The 26,543-nt window shown below is 36.0% G+C and overlaps 1 pseudogene; it reads left to right on the forward strand.

The window, feature by feature from the left end:
- The first annotated feature begins 6,432 nt into the window (after nucleotides 1-6,432).
- Nucleotides 6,433-26,543, forward strand: part of LOC101706992 (WD repeat and FYVE domain-containing protein 1 pseudogene) — a 55,695-nt pseudogene continuing 35,584 nt past the window's right edge.

Raw genomic sequence — 26,543 nt, forward strand, 5'->3', positions numbered from 1 at the left:
AAAAGGTTATACTCACAGGTTCTATAGACAGCAGTCAGAGAATGCCACAAAGAGTCATGTGGAATAGACACTGGGGTAAAGAGACAGAAGTCAGGAGCAAGGAAAAAGAATTAGTATAAGATTTCAATAGACTTTCCTAGGGAAAGGCAAGACAAAGGAGAGTGTTAGGCTTAGGATTGACTAGTTGTAATAATTTTGGTGAGCTGTAAGGTATAGAGTGGTCCTTGGAGTATAGAGTTGCTTTGTGCCTTGCCCTGGAATATTAAGTGGGAACAATATTTTTTTCTAGAGTTAGAGGAGGTGTAGCTTTGAGTTACTTAGTTTGCTTATCAAAGGCATGCTCCCAGTGGGGTCCTTCATTATTTGTAACAATTGACTACTCCTAGGAAGAGCAGTGTATCCAAGTCAGAAAGGTTTTTAAAAATATTTACACATAATGCACAGAAAATTAAAAATATTTATAATACACAGGTCTCAGGATTCACAACAAGAGGTAGAACAATTTTAATTTTTTCCCTTGAAGTGGGAAATTAGCAGAGCATGGGGAGAGGGAGAAGGAATGTTACCAGAGTGAAACTATTTACCCCAGTGTTCTCAACAAACCAGGCTTGGCCACCAGTCCCAAAATGTTAATCAAGAAGATGAACGGTGGAGCAAGCAATGTAGCTCATTGGTAAAAGTACCTGGCTAGTGTGCACAAGGCTCTAACTTTAATCTCCAGTACTACAGAAAATAAAGGAAGAAGAGAAGCAGTGATGAAGTTTCAGAAAGGAGCATTAATCTGTGTGATCATGCTGATGGAAGAGATAAAGAGATCTATAATCTCTTTTTAAGGGGCTGATAGCCAATGTGCAATTTATAGAAAAGGGAAACAAAGGCAAGCATTAAGAGTTTGCATCGCTGACAGGGTTTCTAATTCTGGTCCAGCTGTGGTTTGGTTTATCATGATCTCAGGACTGATGCTTTGAAATTTCTGCGGAGAAGTTGTTTTGGCTTTAAGGGGCAATACAGTTCCCATGAGATGATTTCTCCTGTTTTTTTTTGAGGGAAGGGAGTCTTCGTCACGGAGTTGTCATCAAGGCTCTACTTTTCCTGGAATCAATGGTGACTTCAGGTTTATAACAATGACTGGAGACTTCCAAACATCATTCCAGGGGTTATGGAGTAGGACATTGTAAAAACTGGCCAAGAGACATTCTTGCCAATCTTGAAAATAATTTAGCTACTATTGTCTTGATGTCCTCAGCCTTGAAAGGGGATGAGATTGGCTAATAAATTGCAAGCCTTGTGTTACAATTTTTTAGGCAAACACTGTAAATGATTTGAGCATAAATCTGACCCAATTTTTTTTGAGGGGGGTACAGGGGAATCAAACTCAGGTCCTTGTGCTTGCAAAACAGGCGGTGGAATCACTGAGCTAAATCCCTGGTCCTTGACTAAAAATTTTAAGGAAATAAGGGAGAGAGATGTAAAAGGAAGGCAAATAAGTGAAGTTTATTCTGCTTTTAGTTCCCTATTAGACATTTGAAGACTAGACCTGTGGTTTTCCATTACCTTGTTATAGGAACAGTCATAACAGTCATAAATTGGAGGATAAGAGAACCACAGTCTGTTAAATACTAACGAATGCAGCAATTATATAAGAAAATGATAAGAAATTTACTAAAATTTTCAAGAACCAAAACATTTTACCTTTTTTAGCTTATCAACAATTCCAGTGGATTTCTCACAGTTTTTATAAGCTGCACTAAAGGAAAAACAATGTGTGAAAACAACAAAAATATTAAGGATGACATGGGGATAATAAAACACATTTCCTGAATAGGAAAAATTCCAACTATGAGGAGAAGTGATGTATTGCTGTCACACACTGAATCAGAGCCAAACTTCCTTCAATATTCAATTAGAATCTTCAGTTAACCTCAGTAATTTTCTGAAGTTTAGTAACTTTTAGTAGCTTTCTTAGTAAATTACTTGTAAAAATGTATTTTTGTCACATTTTAGTTTTTCTTATTATCATCCACTATGTCCATTGCCCACCTTCTTTTACACAAAATGGATGACTCATTACTATATAAATCATAATATATTGAATCTTTCTGACTTTATTAATTTTTCTACTTGTACTTGAAATGTTATCTGTTTTCATTTTAAATAGTTTACTTAACTTTTGTAAAATTTTTCCTGATCCTGCCAATGAGAAATCACCTTGATTTGTCTGTTTATATATCCCTTGTGGATTTTATATTATTTAAATGTTTGGGTTACATCATTATTTATATCTCCAGACTCTGTTTTCTAGGAGTTTGTTTGTTTTGTTTTCTTTTTTTTAGGGTAAGTGCTATGGTATGTTAATCAGTGTATTTTCCCTAATGGCCTACACATGTTTATTATTCATGTAACATACATATTTAATTCATTATTCTAAACACTTAACCATCATTTTTTTCTCATTTTGATCTGATAGCATGCAAGATGCTATACATACTGGTAGGTATAGGCTACTATATACATTGAATTAAAGTATTCAGTTTACCCTATAATTGTCTGTTTATATTAAGGGACCTGTGCCTACAAAGGGAAAAATTAGGAAAACAATTTTCAACCAACATATTTCTATAAACAACCAAAAGACTTTGGCAGGTAACTAGTAAACTTCTTAAATTGTAAAACCAAGAGATATTTCTCAATTGAGTAAGGATCTTTACCCTAAGCAAATAATTCCAAATAATCCAAAATAACAAAATTGTTAGAGAAATTCAAATATTAAGAGTAGATAAAACCTTAAAGCAAACCTGTAGCTACTCATTCAATTTTATATTACCTACTGTCAGCTAGAAATTAACAAGCACCTGGAAAGATGGGGAAAACTAATATCCTTTACTTGAGACACTTAGGCACACACATGAAAAAAGTAAAATTCCTATTTCATACAAAGGACAGTTGATGAACTCATTGGTACATTTCTAACTGTTTCTATCTTCATATTCTTCTAGTGTTCAGAGAAATGCAACTAAAATCCACTATGATATGTAACCTTATACCTAATATGATTATCATAATAAAAAAGACAAATATAAGTGGAAAAAGTCCTCTTGAATTGCTTGTGGAATTTTAAAATAGCATGGTTTCTTTGGAAAACCACTTGGGATGTCTTCAAAATGTTAAGCACAAATATCTTCTGTTCTAGCAAGTTTACTCTTAGGTGTATAACAAAGATAAATGAGAACATATTTTGAAAGGAAAACTTATACACTAATGATGGTGGTGGCATTATTCATAATAGCCAAAAGGTAGAAAATGAAATGTCCATAAATGGATGAATGGATAAAGAAATGTGTTAAACATACACACTGAAATATTATTGAGCCATAAAAATATAATAAAGTATTGATTCATATTACATCACAGATGAAACTTGAAAACATTATGCTAAATGAAAAGAGCCATACACTGAAGTCTATTCTTATATTATTTCATCTATAAGAATGTTCATAAATAAATAAATAAATTCTTAGTAACATAAAGTAGTAGTTATAATAAGCTAGAGGAAGTTTAATTATTAGTAGTATGAGGTTTCTTTTGCAGTGAAGAAAATTTTTGAAATTAGATCATAGTGATGGAGACTCTGAATATAGTAGAAACCACTTCTATATACCATATAAATTGGAGAATTTTAAGGAATGTAAATTATATATCAATAAAGTTGTTTATGTAAAACATAAAATGGCAGTCAACCTTATTTTTTTACCAAAATTTGCCATGTCCAACATTTGATACACATGTTTCCAGGCTTCTGTTTCTTCATTGATACTCTTTAAAAATCTATATACATATTAAAAATATATTGCCTTCTTTAAGTCAAAATGTTACAAATAAAGCTAAGTATTCCTTTTTATTTATCCACATATATCAACTCCTTTCAGATGCAAGTACTATAAGGTGTCTGGTATATATTTTGGACGCATGTTTTTATTTTTTCATCATCTCCTTGAACACTTTTTAATTATGAAATATTTTTCATTCCTTAAGTCTTAGTGGAAATTTAAGAACTATAGTTAACTATAGATTTGAAGGGTGAGGTAAAAGCTTTCCTATAATTTCTATCACCAAGAGTGGCCAGAGTGCATAATTTTGAAATAGGCTTAACAAATAAGGTGTTCCTATTCAGTATTAGGGAATTTAACAAGTGACTTGAATAACAAGGTCAGTTGAGAAATTGTGCAGGTGATAAGGTACTCTGTGACAACAGTGTCAGTGGTTTCATCATATCAAATTTGCTCTTGTAACATGGCCTTGTCCATTTCCTACTGCATATTTTCCTTTTCCTTTGTTATCTGCTGTTTACAAGCTTAATTCTCCAGTTTCCTCAGCAATTTTTGAGCTGTCCAGTTACTTAGTAATGAATTTCTTTTATCTTTAGATTAATCAGTGTATGGATCTAGTTTCACTTTGCTGGGTCAAAATACCCAACACACACAATTTAAATGTGGCAAGGTTTAATTTGGCTCACAGTGTCTGAGGGTCTAATCAATGGTTGGCTGGCAGCCAGGCAGAAACCTCATGACAGAATGACATGATTGAGCAAAACTACTCACTTCATGGTGGCTAGGAAGCAGAGTGTAGGGGAAGAACCACAGAGAAGGGGGCTATGTATCAGATATAGTCCTCAAGGTCAGGCTTCTATGACCTACCCAGACACACCCATATCCAAGGGTGCTTTACTAATCACCTAAAGTGACTCCCAAGCAATTCAAGTTGATAATTTAATTTAACTATTGCAATCAGACTTTATTTTGTTCCTTCAATGCAAGATTTCTGGTTATAGTATGTCTTTGAATTTTTTAAAGATAAATTTATATGCACATATAAACTCATAAATTGTGTTGTTTCCTTTAACGCTTAATAATTTATATGGATAGATATTATGGTGCCTCTAACTGCAATATCTTTTGTTCAAATAATCTTTTAGAAACCTATTTATATTGATATATAAGTTCATCCTTGTTTGAAAATCATACTATGGTAACCATGGTATGCATATGTCATGATTTATTCAAATGAAACAATAAATAGGACCATGGCAGTTGAGAAACTACAGGGAACACCATGAACATTACTACTGAGACTATGTTCCTCCTTTCGAGAAGACTGAGGAAAAATTTTGCTTCAAAACATTTGTTGTGCCAGGCATGATTTGTGTTTAGATGTCCCCACAAAGCCACATGCAGATGAGGTGAGACTCTTTTTCAGAGCTAGTTGAATCTGGAATATGTGATGCTGGGGTTAAGGGTGTGTGATTACTAAACCACTACACAGGAGTGATTAGTTTGGCACTGCCCTAATCCCGGTAGTCTGAATAAGATAAAAGGGGCAGAAAGATGCTGCTAAATTCTCTTGTTGCCTTTGCTACCTTGTGCATGCCATATTGTTTCTCCTCTGCTATGCTTGTTTGCCATCCCAGCTGTTCAGCCAGTTGATTATGGACTGAAACCTCTATGAACTGTAAGCCAAAAAAACCTCTTCCCCTCCAACTTTGGATGTTCAGTATTTTGTCTCAACAACAAGAGAACAGTAACACAGTGCCCTTTCTATTTAATTACTTTTTTTGGCCACTAAGTGAATAAATAGTACAAAAATTCTAATAATGAATATAATGCCAACATCTAGCATTCAATAAATAGTTAGTACATATTGGAAGTTGTTGTAAAGATTTTTATCCTCACCAAACTTCTTAATGCATTATTACTCTTCTTACAAAATACATAAAGGAAGTCGTGCAAAAGAGAATTTAAGTAAGTTATCACACAGTCATTAAATTACTGACAGGATGAGAACATTAGTAGAGGAAATTCATACTATGTAAAACCTTAGAAGCTAGCAAACAAACAAGAGATGTCATATAGTAGTAATTATGAGGAAAAGATTTTAATATTTGCATTTAAATCTGATATATCTTATTCATACCTTCATATATTTGAATTAAATCATTTGGGATATCAACATTTCTAGTTCAAATTAAGATAATGTTAAGATTATAGCCTACAAAATCATATTGTCAAGCCTAATTAAATCAGAACAAATAGACTTTCAAGGAGCAATAACTTTTATAGGGTTTTTGACAGACTAAAAGATGAAAATTATAGTGAAAATGATAAATAAAAACAATAAAAAATATATGATTTTAAAAAATTAGTCAATAAATTTAATACTTCACTGATCTGATTATCTCAGCACAAAAAATCATGTTAAATATGAAGTTTTATTTAGAAACCCTAGACTTCCTTTTCCTTCCCTGATTACATGATTAAGGGTGTGTAAATGTCAGAACGTTTTAATGGTTTTCGAAAAATAGTAGGCCCAAAGACTGGTTATTTATGAGACCTTTTTAAGGGGCTGTAAGCTGACACTCAGAAGGTGATGGCAAGGAACATGGCTGTGGAGATCCACTCCATGCTGCAGAGCTGCCAATAGGTGCTGCTGAGCGAGACTGAGGGCTGTTAGGATGCTGTCATGGCAGTGCTGCTCATCCCCAAGGCAGAAGGTATGATCACGGCAAGCAAGGAAAGGACCCTCTGAGTATGGATGAAAAGAAACAGTGGACACTAATGGCCTAGCATTTACCACACCATGATGGCCTCTCTTTGCTCTACTATGGCCTACCATCATGACAGCAGACAGACATTTATGGGCCAGGATAATGGAGCCATAGTGGAATTTCACATTTCCAAAGATTTTAGTATAATGAACTTTATCAAGATCTATCCAGCTCATCAGAGCAGGGTGTCTGCCATCATCACTCTAGCCACAAAATGTGTGAACAGCATTGGCCACAACAAGTGCATGAGCTTGATGTGCACCTGGAGCAGGAACATGCTCAGGTGGCACTTCTTCTTTTACTGGACTTCCCCTTTACAATATGACTTTGATACTCAGTACGGTTTTGTTGGTGATTATTTTGAACAGATCACCTTGCTGGAACTTGAACAGAGCACATGTTGAGTTATTACAACCTGCAAAAGACGTATAGGTAGTGTCCTTGCCTGCCTCTGGTGAGGCTCTATACAATGGTTATTCTCCACAGAGGTATTTTTAAAAAAGTATCATGTGTGACATAAGAATCAGGAAACATTGGACTCTCTTGCTTCTGGCCACCATAATAGAGTGTAATTGCCATATTACTTTTACCTCACAAGATAGCTCATCTCTTGTGCCTTGGATGAATTGCTGTGTGGATAATGGCCTTCAGTAGACTTGGAAACTGAGTGATTCCTGTCAGAAATGTGAGCAGCCTTTCTTTTGAAATACAAAGCAGATGTGGGACAGGGAGACACAAGTGTGAGACAGCATCTCTTCCAGAAGTGCAGGCAGGCTGTGTGTGGAAAGTTCAGCACCAAGTGCTCCAGTTACCGAGTCATGGGGTCCAAGTTTCAAGGTCTAAGTGTGTCACTATGTTACAATTCTATCAAAGAAAAAGGTAGGATTTTCCCAGCAACCTTTCACAAAGGAAAACATAATATTTCCCATATGTCCATGGACATAGTGAGGGGACTGATGGTGATGTGTGGGACTAATGTTTTGAAAAGATATGGGCATAGGAAAAGACTTTATGAACAAAACCTCAGAAGCATGGGAACTGGGACAAAGAATCAACAACTGGGATCTCATCTCATTAAAATCTTCTGCACTGCAAGAGAAACCACCAACAGAGCTAAGAGACAGCCTACAATGTGGGAAAAACTTTTTAGCAGCTGTACTTCAGACAAAGGGCTACTATCTAGAATACATAAAGCACTTAAAAAAATCAGACCCCCCCAAATTTAAAGACCCAATTCAAAAATGGGCAATCTGAAATGAGCAGACATTTCTCAAAGAAGTAAAAGCAGCAAATAAACATATGAAAAAATGTTCAGTGTCACTGGTCATTTGAGAGATCCAGATGAAAACAACACTGACATTCCACCTCACCCCAAGAAATCAAGAAATCAACCAATAAAAAGTGTTGGTGTGGTTGTGGAGAGAAAGTAACCCTTCTCCATTGTTGGTAGGAGTGCAGACTTGTGCAACCACTGTGGAAATCAGTATGGAGATACCTCAAAGAACTAGGACTAGAAGTCCCATTTGACCTAGCTATTCCCCTGCTGGGTATCTTCTCAAAATAATTAAAAGAATCATACCCCAATGATATATGTGCACCCATGTATATAGCAGCACAGTTTGTAATAGCTAAAGCTTGGAAACAGCCCAAGTGCCCACCAACTGGAAACTAGATAAAGATGTGATTTTTAAAATAAAATCTAGTGCTACTCAGCCATAAAGAATGACAAACTAGAGACATTTAGAGCTAAATGGAGGGGTATTGAGGCCATACTCTTAAGTGAATAGTGCCGAATAGTTTCTCTGGTGTGAAAAACTGAAAGTGTAAATAAGGATTAAAATGATTAAAATGAATAACTGATAATTTGAACTAGGAAGTAAAGGCCCAAATGGGTAGGGCAGGTAGGAGGGGAAGGGGAAAGGAAAGAAGGGAAAGGAAAAACTATGAGAAAAGGAAAAAATGGAAACAAAAGTCTTTGTTAATAGGGAAGGGTGGAGTGGGTGAAGGGAGGACAGGGAATGGGGAAAAAATAAGAACCAAGATACATGATGTAAAGGTACAAGTTCCCAATGATAAATGTAAATGTACTGTATACCTAAAATGTACCAATAAAATATTTTATAAAAAGAAAAAGAAAAGAAAATATATGGGACATGATGCCTGTGGGCTGCAGTCTGGTGATGTTTACTCCTTACAAACAGTGACCTCCACCAGATGAAACCCTTCCCACGTAGCTCCACAGCCACTGTCTTATGGAGGGACAGTGGCAATTTAAAAACATTTTTCAGGCTAGGTGTGGGGGTGCACACCTATATTCCCAGCACTTGGGAGGGTGAGGCAGAAGGATCACAGTGAATTCAAGGCTAAGCTGGGCTAAATAGTGAGTTTAAGGCCAGCCTAAACTACATAGTGCGACCTTGTCTGAAATTTTTTTTTCAAAAGAAAATAATGTAAAGGAACTTACCTATGGGAATCAATATGGAAATGATTTGTAGTGGTTCCCTGAGGACTGATTTCACTGAAACTTCTTCATGAACAGAGAGGATGTAGGTAAGGAAAGAATCATCTGGCTAATGAGAGTTTTACAGGGAAAGAAAGTAAACAAAAAGTTAATGTCTAGAAGTTTCTTAAAGCTGTCCTAAGCACAAACACAGGTCCGCTGAGAGCAACAGGTTTTCCAAGGGCTCAAGGGCTCCCTGTTGCCAGACCAGGAATTTAAGTAAGGAGGAAGTGAAGAAATCAGAGGACATCGCTTTGCTGCCACTGTGTGAGTGTAGTCCACACTTCAGTGTTGGTAAACGTCTTTAAAATACCTGGTCTCTTAGGGTAGTTTCATAAGCCCCACTTGGCATTTGGTTCATTTCATTTGTTCCTCTTCAGGCCAGTGGGCCACAGGCAAACCTTTACCCTTGTTGTTAAGTTAGTTATGCAACTTCTCTAACAACCAAGTCAGCCCACATTCTTCCCTTTCCCCAGTGATAAATCATCTGTTCATGATAAATCTGAGATTTAAAAAATAAGTAATACATGCTATATTTATTCAAGTGTCTACTGCTTAATTGTTAATTGTGAGCAGATTATTGAATATCTGTTCTATTTTCTGCAGTTTACTATACAATAATTCTTTGAGTAAGCTGAAGTTTAATTGTGCAGCAAATTTGTAGTACAGTACTAATAAAACAGTTTTCACTATAGCCTTTTTTGATCAAGGAATCAAAGGATAATGTTAGTAAATTTTTATTTTTTTTATTTTTAGCACATTTAGTTTATATTTGCTCTGTTTCTATAAAATGTGACGACCTGTGTATTCCAGAGGCCAGAAAATTTTATTCTTTGTTTCTGTTTGTAGGTTCTACTTTTGTGAAGGGGTGTTGGAGAATATGTATACAATAAAATATTCATTGCTTGTTGCAAAAAATATATTTTAATTGGCATACATTGAAATTTAAAATAGCAATAATCATATTTTACCATTTTATATTTATGAAAAATATTCTAAACTTTTATGTGGAATATCCATTCTAGATTTTTTCTTTTCTAATGGAAACACCTTGACTTTTATGTTACCAAAATACTTAAAACTAAAATGTGCCATAGATATTTTAAATATATAATTAGACAACCTGAAAATAATATTTTTCTTAAAACTAACATCTCTGCATTACATTGACACATATGAAATAAATCTATCAAAATCAATGCTTGATTTCCACATAGGTAAACTAAAAACCTACAGGTATGATTATAGCTCTATCTAAGTCTTTCTACACTTTCAGTGTAAGTAGAATTTACTACCCCACATGTATTTCTTACTCTAGACTTAATCCGAGGTATCTGGTATTTGTCTAACTGCAATTGCCTAATATTAACACATGTGTACCAGTAAAAGGGAAACATTGGGATTTATATGAACCACTGAAAGTAACACAATTGTTTTTTTAACATGAGCAGATAGAAACTACTAATTTTTACTGACATAGTATTTACATCCCTCTTCCTACCCATTCAACACTGGGCATGATGAACATTTTAAGGTACATCTTCTTTGAGGTCAATTATTATCTCATGGAATAGAGCCTGGAAACTTGATTGTAGTGGCACACTCATCATGCTGTGAAATGATTAATTAAGAGCTCTTTCATAAAGATTCAGGCATCAGGGAAGGTAATGGGGGGTGGATATAATGAAAGTATGTTATATACATGTATGAAATCACCACATTAAAACTCCAAATTTTGTACAATTTATACACATTGATGAAATATACTACAATAAGCTAGTTTTAGAATTTTTTAAAAAATAAATTTTAAAGGTTAGTGAAGAATAAAGCATTTCAAATTTAAGATATTTCATTAACATTTTTCTTTAATCAAGTAAGCATGTAGTTTCATGTAGTTGGTTAAGAAAAATAGCAATCTCCAGCAACATTTCTCCTAATTTCCCTACTCCAAAAACAAAAACTTTCCACTCTCCAATTATTTTAGTATTTACTTTCATATCTATCTCATAACAAAACATTTATATTTCTATTCCAAAATTTTAAATTTGTATGCATTATGTATAAACTTCTGAGTACAGAAGCTGAGGATTTAACTATTCTTGTACCATTATACATCATTCCTGTACCACAAACATCACCACCACCACCCCCTATATTTTCCTTTCTCTCATATTCCCAATATATTTTATTGATATTTTACTTTGATCTCTATCTGGTATTTACATTATTATGACTATCTAAACACTATTTATAGCTAATTCATAGAACAGAATATGACTAATTTTACCTACTGTGCAACTTGTTTTTGTACCCTAAAGCTAATAAATGCCTTTTGTATTGCTTTGATCAATTGGTTGCAATTCAATGTACAGACTACTAATGTGATCTCTACCTCTCCTCCAGTTTTCCAAATCTCCTCTCAATATGTTCACTTATCAATTAATTTTAAAGTAATATCACCTGAATACTTCTAGCAGTTCTGATCTGGACTTGTTGCCTTCTGTATCAAAGTGCCCAATTATCTTTTTTCCCCAGTATTCCCTGTTTCTATTTATCTTGCAGAATATCCTTTAGCCAGGATATAGATCCAGATATATTATCTTGTAGATTTGCTCCTTTGTTATCATGAAACCCATTTATCTGTAGCTTACTAGGAAACGGGGTATATATGTGAGCTTTTGAGACCATACATATTTAAAAATTTTTAATTTCCTTTCCTGTAATATAACTTAGATATGAAATGTAAGGTTTATAAGACCCTGTTTTAATTCCAGAGTTTCTAAAATTTCGGGATGAATTTCCCCAGGAAAAATTCTACCTCCATCCATCACAGTGGATACTCAGTGGAACCTTTCAGGATTTAAATTCAGTTTTTAAGAATTATGGGAAAATCTTTTCAAAAATAAATTTCTCCCCACTGTTTTATATTATGGAATTCACTTTGGGGACCAACAACATTTAACTTTTACTTTTTTCTTTGTATATCCCATTCTTACCCCTTTCTACATTGCTTTTTCCCTACTCTATTTGAAAACAAAACAAGAAACAAACAAAACTATCTCCCTAGTTCTTATTATAAATTTTTTATTTTGCTCCTTAATTTATGTATACTTAGGATTTCTCATATAAAAGAAACAGTACAATATCTAAGCTTCCCTTAATAATATGTTATCAAGGTGCATCCATCTGCTTACAAATAACTTGTTTATCCTTCTTCACAACAGAGTAGTACTCCATTGTAAATAAACAACATTTTCTTTATCCATTCATCTGTGGATGAACATATAGGCCCCATCTAATGCTTAGCTATTATGAGTTGTGTTGCTATAAACATGGTTATGCATGTATCACTGTAATATGATGTCTTTAACTCTTTTGGAATTGTAACTAGAAGAGGAATAGTTGGGTACAATGGAATTTCTATTTTAGTTTTTTGAGGAATCTCCATACTAATTTTCATAGTGGTTGTACTATATGGCATTCCCACTAACAGCATAAAAGTATTCCTTTTTAAACAGACTTGCAACTATTTGTTACAGATATTCTTTGCTGATTAACCCATGTATTTAGTGATTTATGAAAGAGGCACACTGTTGGGAATTATGAGCTGCGACTCTGACTTAAAGCCCATCTTTTTTAATACCATTCTATTCATCTTGTCTATAGAGCTTCAATGCACACAGTACACCTTGTTTGTAAAATAATGTAATTTTTGCTAACTATACTCCACAGTCCAGTACTGTAATTTTATATTTGGTTGTACATTACACTACTGCAAGAATTATGCAATAAAAGCAAACTCAAAAAGTTAGAGTTTCCTTTGACCATTTATTTGTTCTCAATATTGTGATATACATACTATATACACTTTGATATTTAGCACCAATTCATTTAACAACAGAGTGGCAAGAATAGAATTAGGTCATTAAACAATGAGTGTCAGTATTTGATACCTTTTTTAAAAATTACTTTTAAATTTTTGTTTTAATGTAATACAAGTAGATATTAATAAAGAAAATATAAAAACCATTCCATGAAAAAATAATTTTTCATAACAAAGGTAATTAGAGAATAAAAATGGTACATATATTGTGTATCATGCTTTTAGAATAACATATTTTCATTTGCTAATCCATCTCGCAACTCTTTTTCTAATAATACTGTAACTTTTTTGAATAAAATACTTTATTTATTAACAAAGTAGCTCATACTTGGTTTAACTTTTAGAGTCATGCGGAACACGCCGAATCAGCCTGCTGCAGACAGGCAGCTATGTGCACACCCTACCCAGGTCGTGAGTCATGCAGAACATGCAGAATCAACCTGTGCCCCAGGAATAATCCACTGGACACCCCCACCCCTGCTCCTCTGTACAGCCACCTGGTTCCACACTACAAAGACGCAGAGGACACCAGACCACCAGACCACAGTACTGAGTCCTGCAGCCCCTGGACCAGAGGTAGGGGCTTCTGAGCCACCCTTCCACTGCTCCTGGTCCAGAGGAAGGGGCTTCTCAGCCACCATCCCTCCTGCTCCTCCCAGCCCAGAGGGAAGGGGTTTGTGGCCACCATCCCTACCACTGCTCCCAGTCCCTGTCCCACCTCTCCCAGCTCAGAGGAGGTAATACGTGCAGGCCTTAACAGCCTCCACCCCAGTCGAAATGAGAAAACACCTAAATAGGTCTCAAAACCAGACTTCCAGATCACCTACAGCAACCCCAAAAGGGGAATGAGATGGAACACTCTGATACTCAACCACCTGGACCCACTGAACTGGCAACAAAAGGGGATCTGGAAAAAATGAAATCAGAAATAATTTCTCAGGTAAGAGGAGAAACTGTGCTCCTAGTGCAAGACATGATTAATAAATCTAGAGAGGAGCTGAGGAACATGATGGAATCCCAACACAGGAAACAAATGGAATCCATAAAACAGATGGAAATAGATTTCCAGGAGATGAAAAACTCCATTGAAAGTCTACACAGCAGAATGAGTCAATGTGAGGACAGAATTTCAGATACAGAAGATAAGATTGCAATTAATGACCAGGAAAAGAAAAATTGCTTCAAAATTATAAATGAACATCAGAAATCAGTCCAGCAGCTGCTAGACGATGCAAATAAGAATAACATAAGACGGATTGGAGTCAATGAAGAAAGAGGAGAGAGGGCAGATGACATTAAAACACTCTTCACAGAAATAATGGCAGAAAACTTCCCAAGCAGGGGAAAAGAACTTAACATACAGGTAAGTGAGGCATATAGCACACCAAATAGCCTTGACAAAAATATCTACACATAGGCATATAATTGTTAAGATTCCAGAAACTCAACAGAATAACAAAATTCTACAAGAAGTTAGAGACAAGAAACAAATCACATACAAAGGAAAGCCCATCAGAATCATAGCAGACTTCTCAACACAAACCATCAAGGCAAGAAGAGCTTGGAGTGACATATTCCAAGCCCTAAAAGAAAACAGCCTCCAACCCAGATTGATGTACCCTGCAAAACTATCTTTCAAAATGGATGGAGAAATAAGATACTTTCATGACAAAGAGCACCTTAGGAACTTCGTGAATACCAAACCAGCACTCCAAAGAATTTTACACAATAGCCTAGGAACAGACATTGAGGATCACAACCCCAGGAAGCACAGCAGAATGTACCCATCTGGCATGACAAGAAATTAAATGTAAAGGGGAGAAGCCAACAAAAAGGAAAAGTCATGGCAATGACAATTCAATAATTTTCAGTTATAACCATCAACGTTAATGGTCTCAATTCACCAATCAAAAGAAATAGACTGGCAGAATGGGTCAAGAAGCAAAATCCAATAATATTCTGCATACAAGAAACATACTTCATTCAAAAGGAAACTCATAGACTGAAAGTTAAAGGGTGGAAAACAATACTGCATGTAACAGGAACCCCCCAAAAAGCAGGAGTAGCTATCCTCTTTGCAGATCAAGTAGATTTCAAACCAACACGGATTAAGAGAGATGAAGAAGGACACTACATCCTTGTAAAGGGAACAATCCAAGAGGAAGAGATGACAATCATAAATATTTATGCACCAAACACTAGTGCACCCAACTATATAAAACAAATACTAACAGAAATGAAAAGTCATAAATGCACTAATACAATTGAGGTGGGGCACCTCAAAACCCCACTGTCTCAAATAGATAGGTCAGCTAGACAAAAAATAAGTAATGAAATACTAGAACTCAATCGAACTCTTGAACAAATGATTTTAACAGATGTTTACAGAGTCTTCTACCCCACAAAATCAGAATACACATTCTCCTCAGCTGCACGTGGGTCATTCTCCAAAATAGACCACATACTCTCACATAGAACGTGTGTAATTAAGTGCAAAGGAATTGAAGTTATCCCCTGTATATTATCAGATCATAGTGTGATGAAATTGGAAATCCATAGCAAAAAAAACCTCAAAAAATTTCATAAACATGTGGAAATTGAACAACACACTTCTGAATAACCAATGGGTCACAGAGGAAATTAAAGAAGAAATCAGGCAGTTTCTTCCATTAAATGACAATGACAATACAACATATCAGAATCTTTGGGACACGATGAAAGCAGTCTTACGAGGGAAATTCATAGCAGTGAATACGCATATTAGGAAAACAGAACGAGCCCAATTAAACAACCTGATGCTGAACCTCAAGCTTCTAGAAAAAGAAGAGCAGGACAACCCCAGAGCTCATACAAGGGAGGAAATTATAAAGATCAGAGGAGAAATCAATGCAATGGAGACTAAGAGAATGATACAAAAAATCAATGAAGCCAAGTGTTGGTTCTTTGAAAGAATCAACAAAATTGGCAAACCCTTAGCTAAACTTATCAGATAAAGGAAAGAAAAGGCCTAACTCTATGCAATTAGTAATGAAAAGGATGAAATTAAAACAGACCCAGCAGAAATCCAGAGGATCATCAATACCTACTTCCAGAACCTATACACCAATAAGATGGACAACACAGAAGAAATGGACAGATTCCTAGATACATAGGAATTACCAAAGTTGAATGAAGAAGACCTAAAAATTCTGAACAACTCAATATCAACCAATGAAATTGAAAATGTATTTAAAAACTTATCAACTAAGAAAAGCCTGGGCCCTGATGTCTTCACTGCAGAATTCTACAAGACATTTGGAGAGGAACTGCTGCCACTACTGTTAAAACTTTTCAATGAAATTGAAAGGAAACAATATTCCCAAATTCATTCCTGGAAGCAAGCATCACCGTGATCCCCAAAGCAGAGAAAGACCCAACCAAAAAGGAGAACTATAGGCCAATCTCACTAATGAACGTAAATGCAAAAATCCTTAATAAGATACTGGCAAACAGAATGCAGAAGATCATCAAGAAGATCATACACCCTGATCAAGTGGGATTCATCCCAGGGATGCAGGGATGGTTCAATATACAAAAATCAATCAATGTAATACACTATATCAATAGAGCCAAGGACAAAAGACATATGATTATCTCCATAGATGTAGAGAAAGCATTTGACAAAATCCAACATGTATTTACAATAAAACCCTACAAAATATTGGAATAGATGGTCTCTACCTCAAACTGATAAAAGCCATCTATGAAACACCAACAGTCAATATCATACTAAATGGTCAAAAATGGAAATCCTTCACACTCAAATCAGGAACAAGACAAGGATATCCACTATCACCACTCTTGTTCATTATAGTTCTGGAAACATTATCCACTGCAATTAGACAAGAGAAAGAAATAAAAGGAATAAAGATAGCAAATGAAGAAGTCAAATTGTCATTATTTGCAGATGACATGATACTCTGTATAGAAGACCCCAAGAACTCCACCAAAAGTCTTGTAGACTTAATAACCAAATTCAGTCCAGTAGCTGGTTACAAGGTCAACACACAAAAATCAATAGCTTTCCTCTACACAAATGACAGACTCACTGAGAGAAAAATAGGGCAAATAATTCCTTTCACAATAGCAACAAGAAAACTGAAATACCTCAGAATCATCCTAAAGAAAGAAATCAAAGACCTCTTCTCTGAAAACTATGGCACTCTGGAAAGAGAGATTGAAGATGATATCAGAAAATGGACAGACATCCCCTGCTCCTGGGTAGGAAGGATTAATATAGTGAAAATGGCCATACTTCTAAAACTGCTATATAGATTTAATGCAATTTCAATTGAGATCCCTTGGGCCGGGGATTTAGCTCAGTGGTTTCGCTGCCTGCTGTGCAAGCACAAGGACCCGAGTTCGATCCCTGTTACCAAAAAAAAAAAAAAAAAAAGAAGGATATTTTGCTGCCTGCTGTCCAATTGAGATCTCAGCAGCATACCTCATGGATCTTGAGAAAACATTCCAAAAATTCATTTGGTACAAGAAGAGACCCAGAATAGCAAAAGCAATTCTAGGCAACAGAGACATGGCAGGGGGTATCACAATCCCCAACCTGCAACTATACTACAAAGCTACTGTGATAAAAACAGCACAACACTGGGAAAGAAACAGACTTGAGGACCAGTGGAACAGATTAGAAGATGCAGAAACAACGCCAGACAAACTCAGCCATCTCATCTTTGATAAATGAGCCAAACCCCCTCACTGGAGAACATATAGCCTCTTTAATAAGTGGTTCTAGAAAAATTGGGCTTCAACTTGCTGAAGATTAAAACTAGACCTATATCTCTTGCCATGCACTAAACTAAAATCAAAATGGATTAAAGATCTAAATATTAAAATAGAAACTCTGAACCAGTTGGAACAAAGGTTAGGTAGAACTCTTGAAGACATCAATGTAGGAAAAAATTTTATGAACAAAATCTCAGTTGCCCATGAACTAGCACAAACAATCAACAAGTGGGATCTCTTCTTATTAAAAAGCTTCTGCACAGCAGGAGAAACCACCAGCAGTGTGAAGAGACAACCCACAATGTGGGAAAAAATCTTCACCTGCTCTTCCTCAGACAAAGGTCTACTATCTGGAATCTATAAGGAGCTTAAAAAGATCAGACCTCCCATATTTAAAGACCCAATCCAAAAATGGGCATCTGAAATGAACAGACATTTCTCAGACAAAGAAGTAGAAATAGTAAATAAATACATGAAAAAATGTTCAACTTCACTGGTTATTTGAGAGATGCAAATGAAAACAATGCTGAGATTCCACCTCACTCCTGAAAGAATGGCTGCTATCATGAAATCAACCAATAACAAATGCTGGAGGGGCTGTGGGGAAAGAGGACCCCTGATCCACTGCTGGTGCTAATGTAGACTGGTGCGACCACTGAGGAAATCAGTATCTAAGTCCCTCAAAGAACTAGGACTGGAAGTCCCATTTGATCCTGCTATTCCAATGCTGGGGATCTTCACCAAAGAATTAAAAGAATCATACCACAGTGATATATGTGCGTCCATGTTCATAGCAGCACAGTTTGTAATAGCTAAACCTTGGAAACAGCCCAAATGCCCATCAACTGGAGACTAGATAAAGAAAATATGTTTTTCTTAAATAAAATGGAGTACTACCCAGCCATAAAAAATGAGAAATTAGAGACGTTCATAGCTAAGTGGATCCACATTGAGGTGATACTCTTAAGTGAAATAAATAGGACACACATGTATAAATACCAAATAGTTTCTCTGGTGTGAGAAACTGAAAGTATAATTAAGCACTAAAATGTATAATAGGTAATGTGAAAAAGGAAGAAAAGGGTCAAAGAAGGAGGAAGTGGGAGGGCTAGGGGAAAAGATAGAAGGGAATGGGATTAATATGAGAAATTGGAAAATTAGGAACTAAATCTTTGTAAATAGGGAGGGCTGGAGGGGTTGAAGGTGGGCCAGGCAAGGGTGAAAAATAAGAACCAAGAGAGATTATGTAAAGGTGCAAATTTCCAATGATGAATGTCATTATATTGTATACCTAAAATGTACCAGTGATTAGAATGAATAATCGATAATGCAAAATAAGAAGAAAAGTTCCAAAGGGGTAGGGGTAGTGGGAGGGGCAGGGGAAAGGAAAAAAGGGAAAGGAAATATGATGAGACATGGAAAAAAATGGAAATAAAGTCTTTGTAATTAGGGAAGAGTGGAGGGTGTGAAGGGAGGGCTAGGAATGGGGAAAAAATAAGAACCAAGATGCATTATGTAAAGGTACAATTCCCATGAGAAATGTAATTGTGTTGTATACCTAAAATGTACCAATAAAAGAATTTAACAAAAAAAAATGAGTATTGCCTCAATATGTATCCACTTAGCTGTAAATGTCTCTAGTTTCTTGTTCTTTATGGCTGAGTAGTACTCCATTTTATTAAAAAAAGCCACATCTTCTTTATCTAGTTTCCATTTGTTGGCCAATTAGGCTGTTTCCAAGCTTTCACTACTACAAACTGTGCCACTATAAACATGGGTGCACAAATAGGTTGTGGTATGATTCTTTTAATTCTTTGGGGAAGATACCCAGCAGAGGAATAGCTGGGTCAAATGGGACCTCTACCCCTAGTTCTTTGAGGTATCTCCATAGGGTTTTCCACGGTGGTTGCATCAGTCTGCACTCACACCAACAATGGAAAAGGGTTCCTTTCTCCCCACATCTTAGCTAGCATTTGTTATTGGTTGATTTCTTGATAGCAGCCATTCTTGCTGTCGTGAGGTGGAATCTCAGTGTTGTTTTCATCTGCATTTCTGGAATGGCCAGTGATGTTGAGCATTTTTTCATATACTTATTTGCTGCTTTTACTTCTTTGTCTGAGAAATATCTGTGTATTTCAGATGACCATTTTTGAATTGGGTCTTTTAATTTGGGAGGTTTGATTGTTTTTCAATTCTTTTTATATTCTAGATAGTAGACCTTTCCCTGTGGTACAGTTGCTAAAACATTTTTCCCACATTGTACGTTGTCTCTCAGCTCTGTAGGTGGTTTCTCTTGAAGTATAGAACTTTTTTAATAGGATGAGATCCCAGTAGTTGATTCTTTGTTCTAGTTCCTATGTTACTGAGGTTTTGTTTATAAAGTCTTTTCCTATGCCAATGTCTTCAAGAGCTCTACCTAACTTATCTTCCAGCAAGGTAAGTGTTTCGGCCTTAATATTTAGATCTTTAATCCACTTGGATCTTAGTTTAGTGTGTGGTGATAGGTATGGGTCTAGTTTTAATCTTTTGCAGGTTGAAATCCAGTTTTTCTAACAGCATTTATTAAATAGGCTATCTTTCCTCCAATGAGGGTGGTTGGCTCCTTCTTCAAAGATGAGGTGGCTGAGTATGTCTGGAGTTGTTTCTGCATCTTTTACTCTATTCCACTGATCTTTGGGTCTGTTTCTTTGCCAGTATCATGGTGTTTTTCTCACAGTAGCTTTGTACTATAGCTTCAAGTTGGGGATTGTTATACCCCCAGCCATGCCTCTGTTGTCAAGAAATGGTTTTGGTATTCTAGGTCTCTTCTGATTCCAAATGAATTTTTGGATTGTTTTCTCTAGTTCTATGAAGTATATTGTTTGAATTTCAATTGGCATTGCATTAAATCTCTACAGTAGTTTGGAAGTATGGCCATTTTCACTATATTGGTTCTTCCTATCCAGGAACAAGGGATGACTTTCCATTTTCTAATACCCTCCTCGATCTCCTTTTTTGGAGTGTTGTTTTCATCAGTGTAAAGTTCTTTTGCTTCCCTTGTGAGACTGATTCCTAGATATTTTATTTTTTGAATGCTATTTTAAAAGGAATTGTTTCCCTAATTTCTCTCAGTGAGTCTGCCATTTGTTTGTAAGGCTATTGTTTTTTGAGTGTTGACTTTATATCCAGAAACTCTACTGAATCCATCAATTAGGTCTAGAAAACTTTTGACTGAGTTTTTTTTTTTGGGGGGGGGTCTTCTATGTAAAGTACCGTATCATCAGCAAATAATGACAGTTTAACTTCTTCTTTTCCTATCTTTATTCCTTTTATTTCTTTCTCTTTTCTAATTGTTGTGACTAATATTTCCAGAACTATATTGAACAGGAGTGGTGAGAATGGGCATCATTGTCTTGTTCCTGACTTTAGAGTGGAAGTTTTCAGTTTTTGACCATTTAGTATGATGTTGGCTGTTGGTTTTTCACAGATAGCCCTAATCAGGTTGAGATAAAGACCTTCAATTCCAATTTTCTGAGGGGTTTTTATCATGAATGAGTGTTGGATTTTGTCAAATGCCTTTTCTGCATCTATAGAGATGATCAAATGGTTTTTTTCCTTGGCTCTGTTTATATAGTGTATTACATTTATTGATTTACGAATGTTGAACCATCCTTGCATCCCTGGGATAAATTCGACATGGTCAGGGTGTATAATCTTCTTGATGACTCTCTGTATTCTGTTGGCCAGTATCTTGTTGAGGATTTTTGCATCTATGTTCATTATGGAGATTGGCATGTAGTTCTCTTTTTGGGTTGGATCTTTCTCTGGTTCTGGAATCAAAGTAACACTTGCTTCCATGAATGAATTTGGAAGCCTTACTCCCCTTTCAATTTCCTTCATGAATTTAAAGAGTAATGGTGATAGTTCTTCTTTAAATGTCTTGTAGAATTCAGCAGTGAAGCCATCAGGACCTGGGCTTTTCTTTGTTGGTAAATTTTGTATTACATTTTCAATTTCACTAATTATAATTGGGGTGTTTATTATTTCTATATCTTCTTCATTTAATGTTGGCAATTCATATGTGTCTAGGAATCTGTCCATTTCTTCAGGGTTTTCCATTTTATTAGAGTACAGGTTCTCTAAGTAGGCATTGATGATCCTCTGGATTTATGCTGGGTCTGTTGTGACTTCACGTTTTTTGTTCTTAATTGCATGGATTTGAGCCTGTTCTTTCCTTTTTTTGATAAGTTTGGCTGAAGATTTATCGATTTTATTTATTCTTTTGAAAAACCAACTCTTTGGTTCATCAATTTTTTCTATCATTCTCTTAGTCTCTATTGCATTGATTTCTGCCCTGATCTTTATAATTTCCTCTCTTGTATGAGGTTTGGGTTTGTTATGCTCTTCTTTTTCTAGGAGCTTGTGTTTCTGCATTATGTTATTTATCTGCATTCTCTCTGTTTTTCTAATATGAGCATTCACTGCTATGAATTTCCCACATAGAACTGCTTTCATTGTGTCCTATAGCTTCCTGTATGTTGTACTGGCATTGACATTTACTTGTAGAAACTGTCTAATTTCTTCTTTAATTCCTCTGTGATCCATTGGTTGTTCAGGAGGGTGTTATTCAATTTCCATATGTTTGTGTGACTTTTGCAGTTTCTTATGCTATTGATCTCCAATTTTATTGTACTATGGTCTGATAATATACAGGGGATAACTTCATTTATTTTCCATTTACTTACACATGTCGTATGAGCTAGCATGTGGTCTATTTTGGAGAATGACCTGTGTGCAGCTGAAAAGAATGTGTATTCTGCTTTTGTGGGGTGGTTCACTCTGTAAACATCTATTAAGTCTATTTGTTCAGTGGCTTGGTTCAGTTCTAGAATTTCGTTGTTAATTTTTTGTCTAGATGATCTGTCTATTTGTGATAGTGGGGTATTGAGGTCCCCCACAATAATTGTGTTAGTGCTTATTTGATTTTTCATGTCCATTAGTATTTTTTTGTATAGTTGGGGGCATTCATATTTGGTGCATATATATTTAGGATTGTCATCTCTTCCTCTTGGATTGTTCCCTTCATAAGTATGTAGTGACCATCTTAGTCTCTCTTAATTAGTTTTGGTTTGAAATCTTCTTTGTCTGCAAATAAGGTTACTACCCCTGCTTTTTTCTGTGTTCCTGTGGCATGGAGAACTGTTTTCCATCCTTTTACTTTCAGTCTATGAATTTCTTTTTGAGTTAGGTGTGTTTTCTACTATTACTTCTCTGAGCAGTTTTTTTTATGTCAATTGTACATTCTCCTGCTTTTTCGTGGACTCCTATCAGTCTTATGTTATTATTGTTTGCATCATCTCACAGCTGCTGGATTGATTTCTCAGGGTCCCTTACTATTTTGAAGAGATCTCTGTTTTCAATGTCCTTAACCACAATCCTGTCTTCCATATTTGATATTCTATCTTCAGATTCCTTTAATCTGTTCTGTATGCTTTCAATGGAATTTTTAATCTCCTGAATATCTGTTTGAATAAGTTTCATGAATTCCATTTCTTTCTTATGTTGGGTGATCATGGTTTCCATTTCTTTCTTATGCTGGGGATTCATGGCTTCTAGTATGTTTCTGAGCTCATCTGTTTTTTTATCTGTTTCTGTTCAAGAGCCTCTAATCATGTCTTTCACTCTGCTCACCATCTCTGTATTTATCTGGGAAATTATTTCTGTGTTGAATTCTTCTAGAGCCTCTTTCTGTATTGTTACTTCCTGTGCTATCAGTTCAGGGTGAAAAGTCTGATTATCAGACTTTTCCACCTCTTTCCCCCCTGAATTTCCCTTTTTTCAGGAAGAAGTCTGAGTTTGTGCCTTATTTGAAAATCTTCTCACTTTTGTTTTTGGTACTGTCCTTGGTTTAGTTCCTGCGTTGATACTTTGAAGTTTTTTATTGTAAGTATCTTTGTTGATGTATTTAGAACACTTATAGAATGGTTGCTTCTCAGAGGTGTCTTCCAGATATAGCTAATCTTTAGGTTTTGAGTCTCCAATGGTTCTGAGGCTGTCTCATTTGTATTATATCAGGAAGCACCACTGATTAGATCAATCACAACACCTTAGCCCAAGTGATACAATCAGCAACCCAATAGCATCAAGTACCTCTTAGAAAATGACAGTTTGTGGCAGTTATTAATCTATCACCTTTAACTGTGTGAATTAAATCAAAATCAAGGACCAAACCAACATATGTTTATAGTGAATAAACTCTTCAATATAGCAAATTTACCCTTCAGGATGGGGAGTTAGAAGGTGTTGGGGAGGGAGGAATAGTATGTAGAAGGCTAGAGGAAGGTTAGAAGTGAGGCCAGAGGGCATGGCAAGAGAAGGAAAGAGAAGAAAAGATAGATAAAGAAGAAATACAAATGAGGGCCAGAACAGGAACACAAAGGGAGATGAAGAACAATGTGGGACAGTAAGGGAGTGAGGGAGAGAAAGAAAAGAGAAAAGAAAGAAAAAAGAGAAAATAAAAAATTTTAGAAGACTAGAAAAAGAAGAAAAAAATTAAAAATAAGAGCAAAAAAATAATGGTAATTTTGAAAATAAATAAAAGATAAAAATGAAGGGCCTCCTTCAGGGTATGTCTCTGCTGTCACAATAGACAATGTGGGCAGCAGTGTGCAGTTACAAGTCAATGAGTCTCAGTAAGCTAGTAGTCACAGACTCATGAGATTCAGGAAGATTTCTGGCTGTAAATCCCAAGTTGAGCTCCCTGACCTCCTGCAGGGTTGAACTCTGCCAGGTTCTACTGAAGGTTCCAGCTGTCTTTCCTGTGAAGATAGTCCAGGTTCCAATGGGGGGTGACGATCCCTCCAACTTACCAAGCATGGTGGTCTGGTGTGCCTTTATTGCCAAGGTTCTCCTCACTTTTCCAGTGGACTTCAGTTTTCATCAGGGACCCTGAGAGAGGCCCTCTCTCTGTTGTTCACTTCTGCAGCTCAGAACAATGGCCTTTATGGCCCCTTGTGCCTCTGTGGTGTGGATCCAAGTAGCTGTACAGCCAAGAGGCCCGGGGTGTGTGGAGGGGGCGCCTGTTGTTGCAGGTGCCCGTGTGGCTAAGCTGGAGGCTGGTGGGCGTGCCCGGGGGGGTCCTCACTGGTCGGTCTCCTAGTCGCAAGTGGGTGGAGCAAGCAGGACTGAGCAGAGTGCCCTCAGCCCGCACTTGCTCTCCCCAGGCACACGGCTAAGCTGGAGGCTGGTGGACATGCCCGGGGGTCCTCAACAGTTGGGTCTCCTGATCGCAAGTGGGTGGAGTGAGCCTGACTGAGCAGGGTGCATTCAGCCCGCACTTGCTCTGCCCCCGCGCACGGCTAAACTCTAGGCTGGTGGGCATTGTACTCTATTTTAAATTAAAATTTATCAAACATTTCTGAGCTATTATCATAAAGTACAGAAAATATTCTGCCAGATATTATGATTAAATGAGGAATCAAAAAATTTTGATAGGTCTAAATCACATGCAAACTCTAAAAAATACGTGCTTTAGTAATGCTGTTTCACAATATGTTAAACATTTTTTAACTTATTGATTAGGAGAAAAAGTCAAGATTAAAATCATCATCTATTAATCTTAAATTATTGAATTATCTTTCTGTTAAATAGTGCTACGTTATTCATTGACTTAAGATAATGAACATGCTGAAATAGAAAGTGGAGATTTTCTTTTTACTTTGATGAGAAAATTTTTTATTTTTATTTTTTATTAGGACATGTTTGCATCACTGTTTACAGTCATCTTAGGGAGTGAATATATATACATAATACAGCTTGTTTCTCTTTTAATCCCCTTCCCTTTGTCTCCCACTCCCTCTCTCCTCCCCTCTCTCCTCTCCTACTCTTTTCCATTTTCCTTCTTGTTGATATTATTGTTCTTAGCTACTGTTTATGATACATGATGTTTATATTCCTTGAGTTTATTAAAGATTTACTATGTTAGGGAACCCAAAAATCTCAAGATATACTACTTTTTCCGTGGCCATTACTATCTACTTCAAATTTTATTCATATGACCAATTCTTACTTGGTCGAAAACAGATTTCTCTTGCTAAAAGATCAGTATCTATATTTCCATATAATTAAAGTGTTTCTTTTCTTAACAATGTATGTATGACATTAATAAGAATATCTATACTGTCAATTCAACACAGCATACATTATTTCTAATTCTCACAGTAATTCTACAGGACAAGTTTTATGAATCCTACTTTATAAAGAGGAAACAGGTTCTGAAACTGTAATTTTTTATGATCTGGCAAATATCTTGTATTTAATATTGTATTAAAAGTTGGAACTGTTTGCTTCAAAGAACTTGAGCATTCAATTACTGTATCAGTCAATATTTATTAGAGAAACAGATATAACATGAGATATGTAAATATACAAGAATTTGCAAGATTGGCTTATAGATGAGAAAGAGTCCAGACAGTCTGTCTGCATGCTAGAGACCAAAGGATTTAGTTGAAGGTCTGCAACTCACTGCAGTGTTCCATGTAAGTCTGTATCAGGAGACCAATGCATCTGTGATGGAAAACTGAAGTGTCTATGCTGGAAGGAAGGCTGAAGGATCTGCACCAGAAGCCAAAGTGTCTGTGCTACAAGGCAGGAGATGATGTCCAGGGAGAATATGGGAGCTTCTCCAGAGGAACAGAAGCAGCAGCATCCTTCCTCATTTCATCTTTATAACATCAGACAATGAGCCACCCTGGGATTGACCTCGCATGTCTTAGGGCATGGAATTGCTGAGCAAATTAACTAAGCTT

Source organism: Heterocephalus glaber, unplaced genomic scaffold, assembly GCF_053883595.1.
Source record: "Heterocephalus glaber isolate CG9 unplaced genomic scaffold, H.glaber_assembly_v1.0 deba00001613, whole genome shotgun sequence".
Lineage (NCBI taxonomy): Eukaryota > Metazoa > Chordata > Mammalia > Rodentia > Bathyergidae > Heterocephalus > Heterocephalus glaber.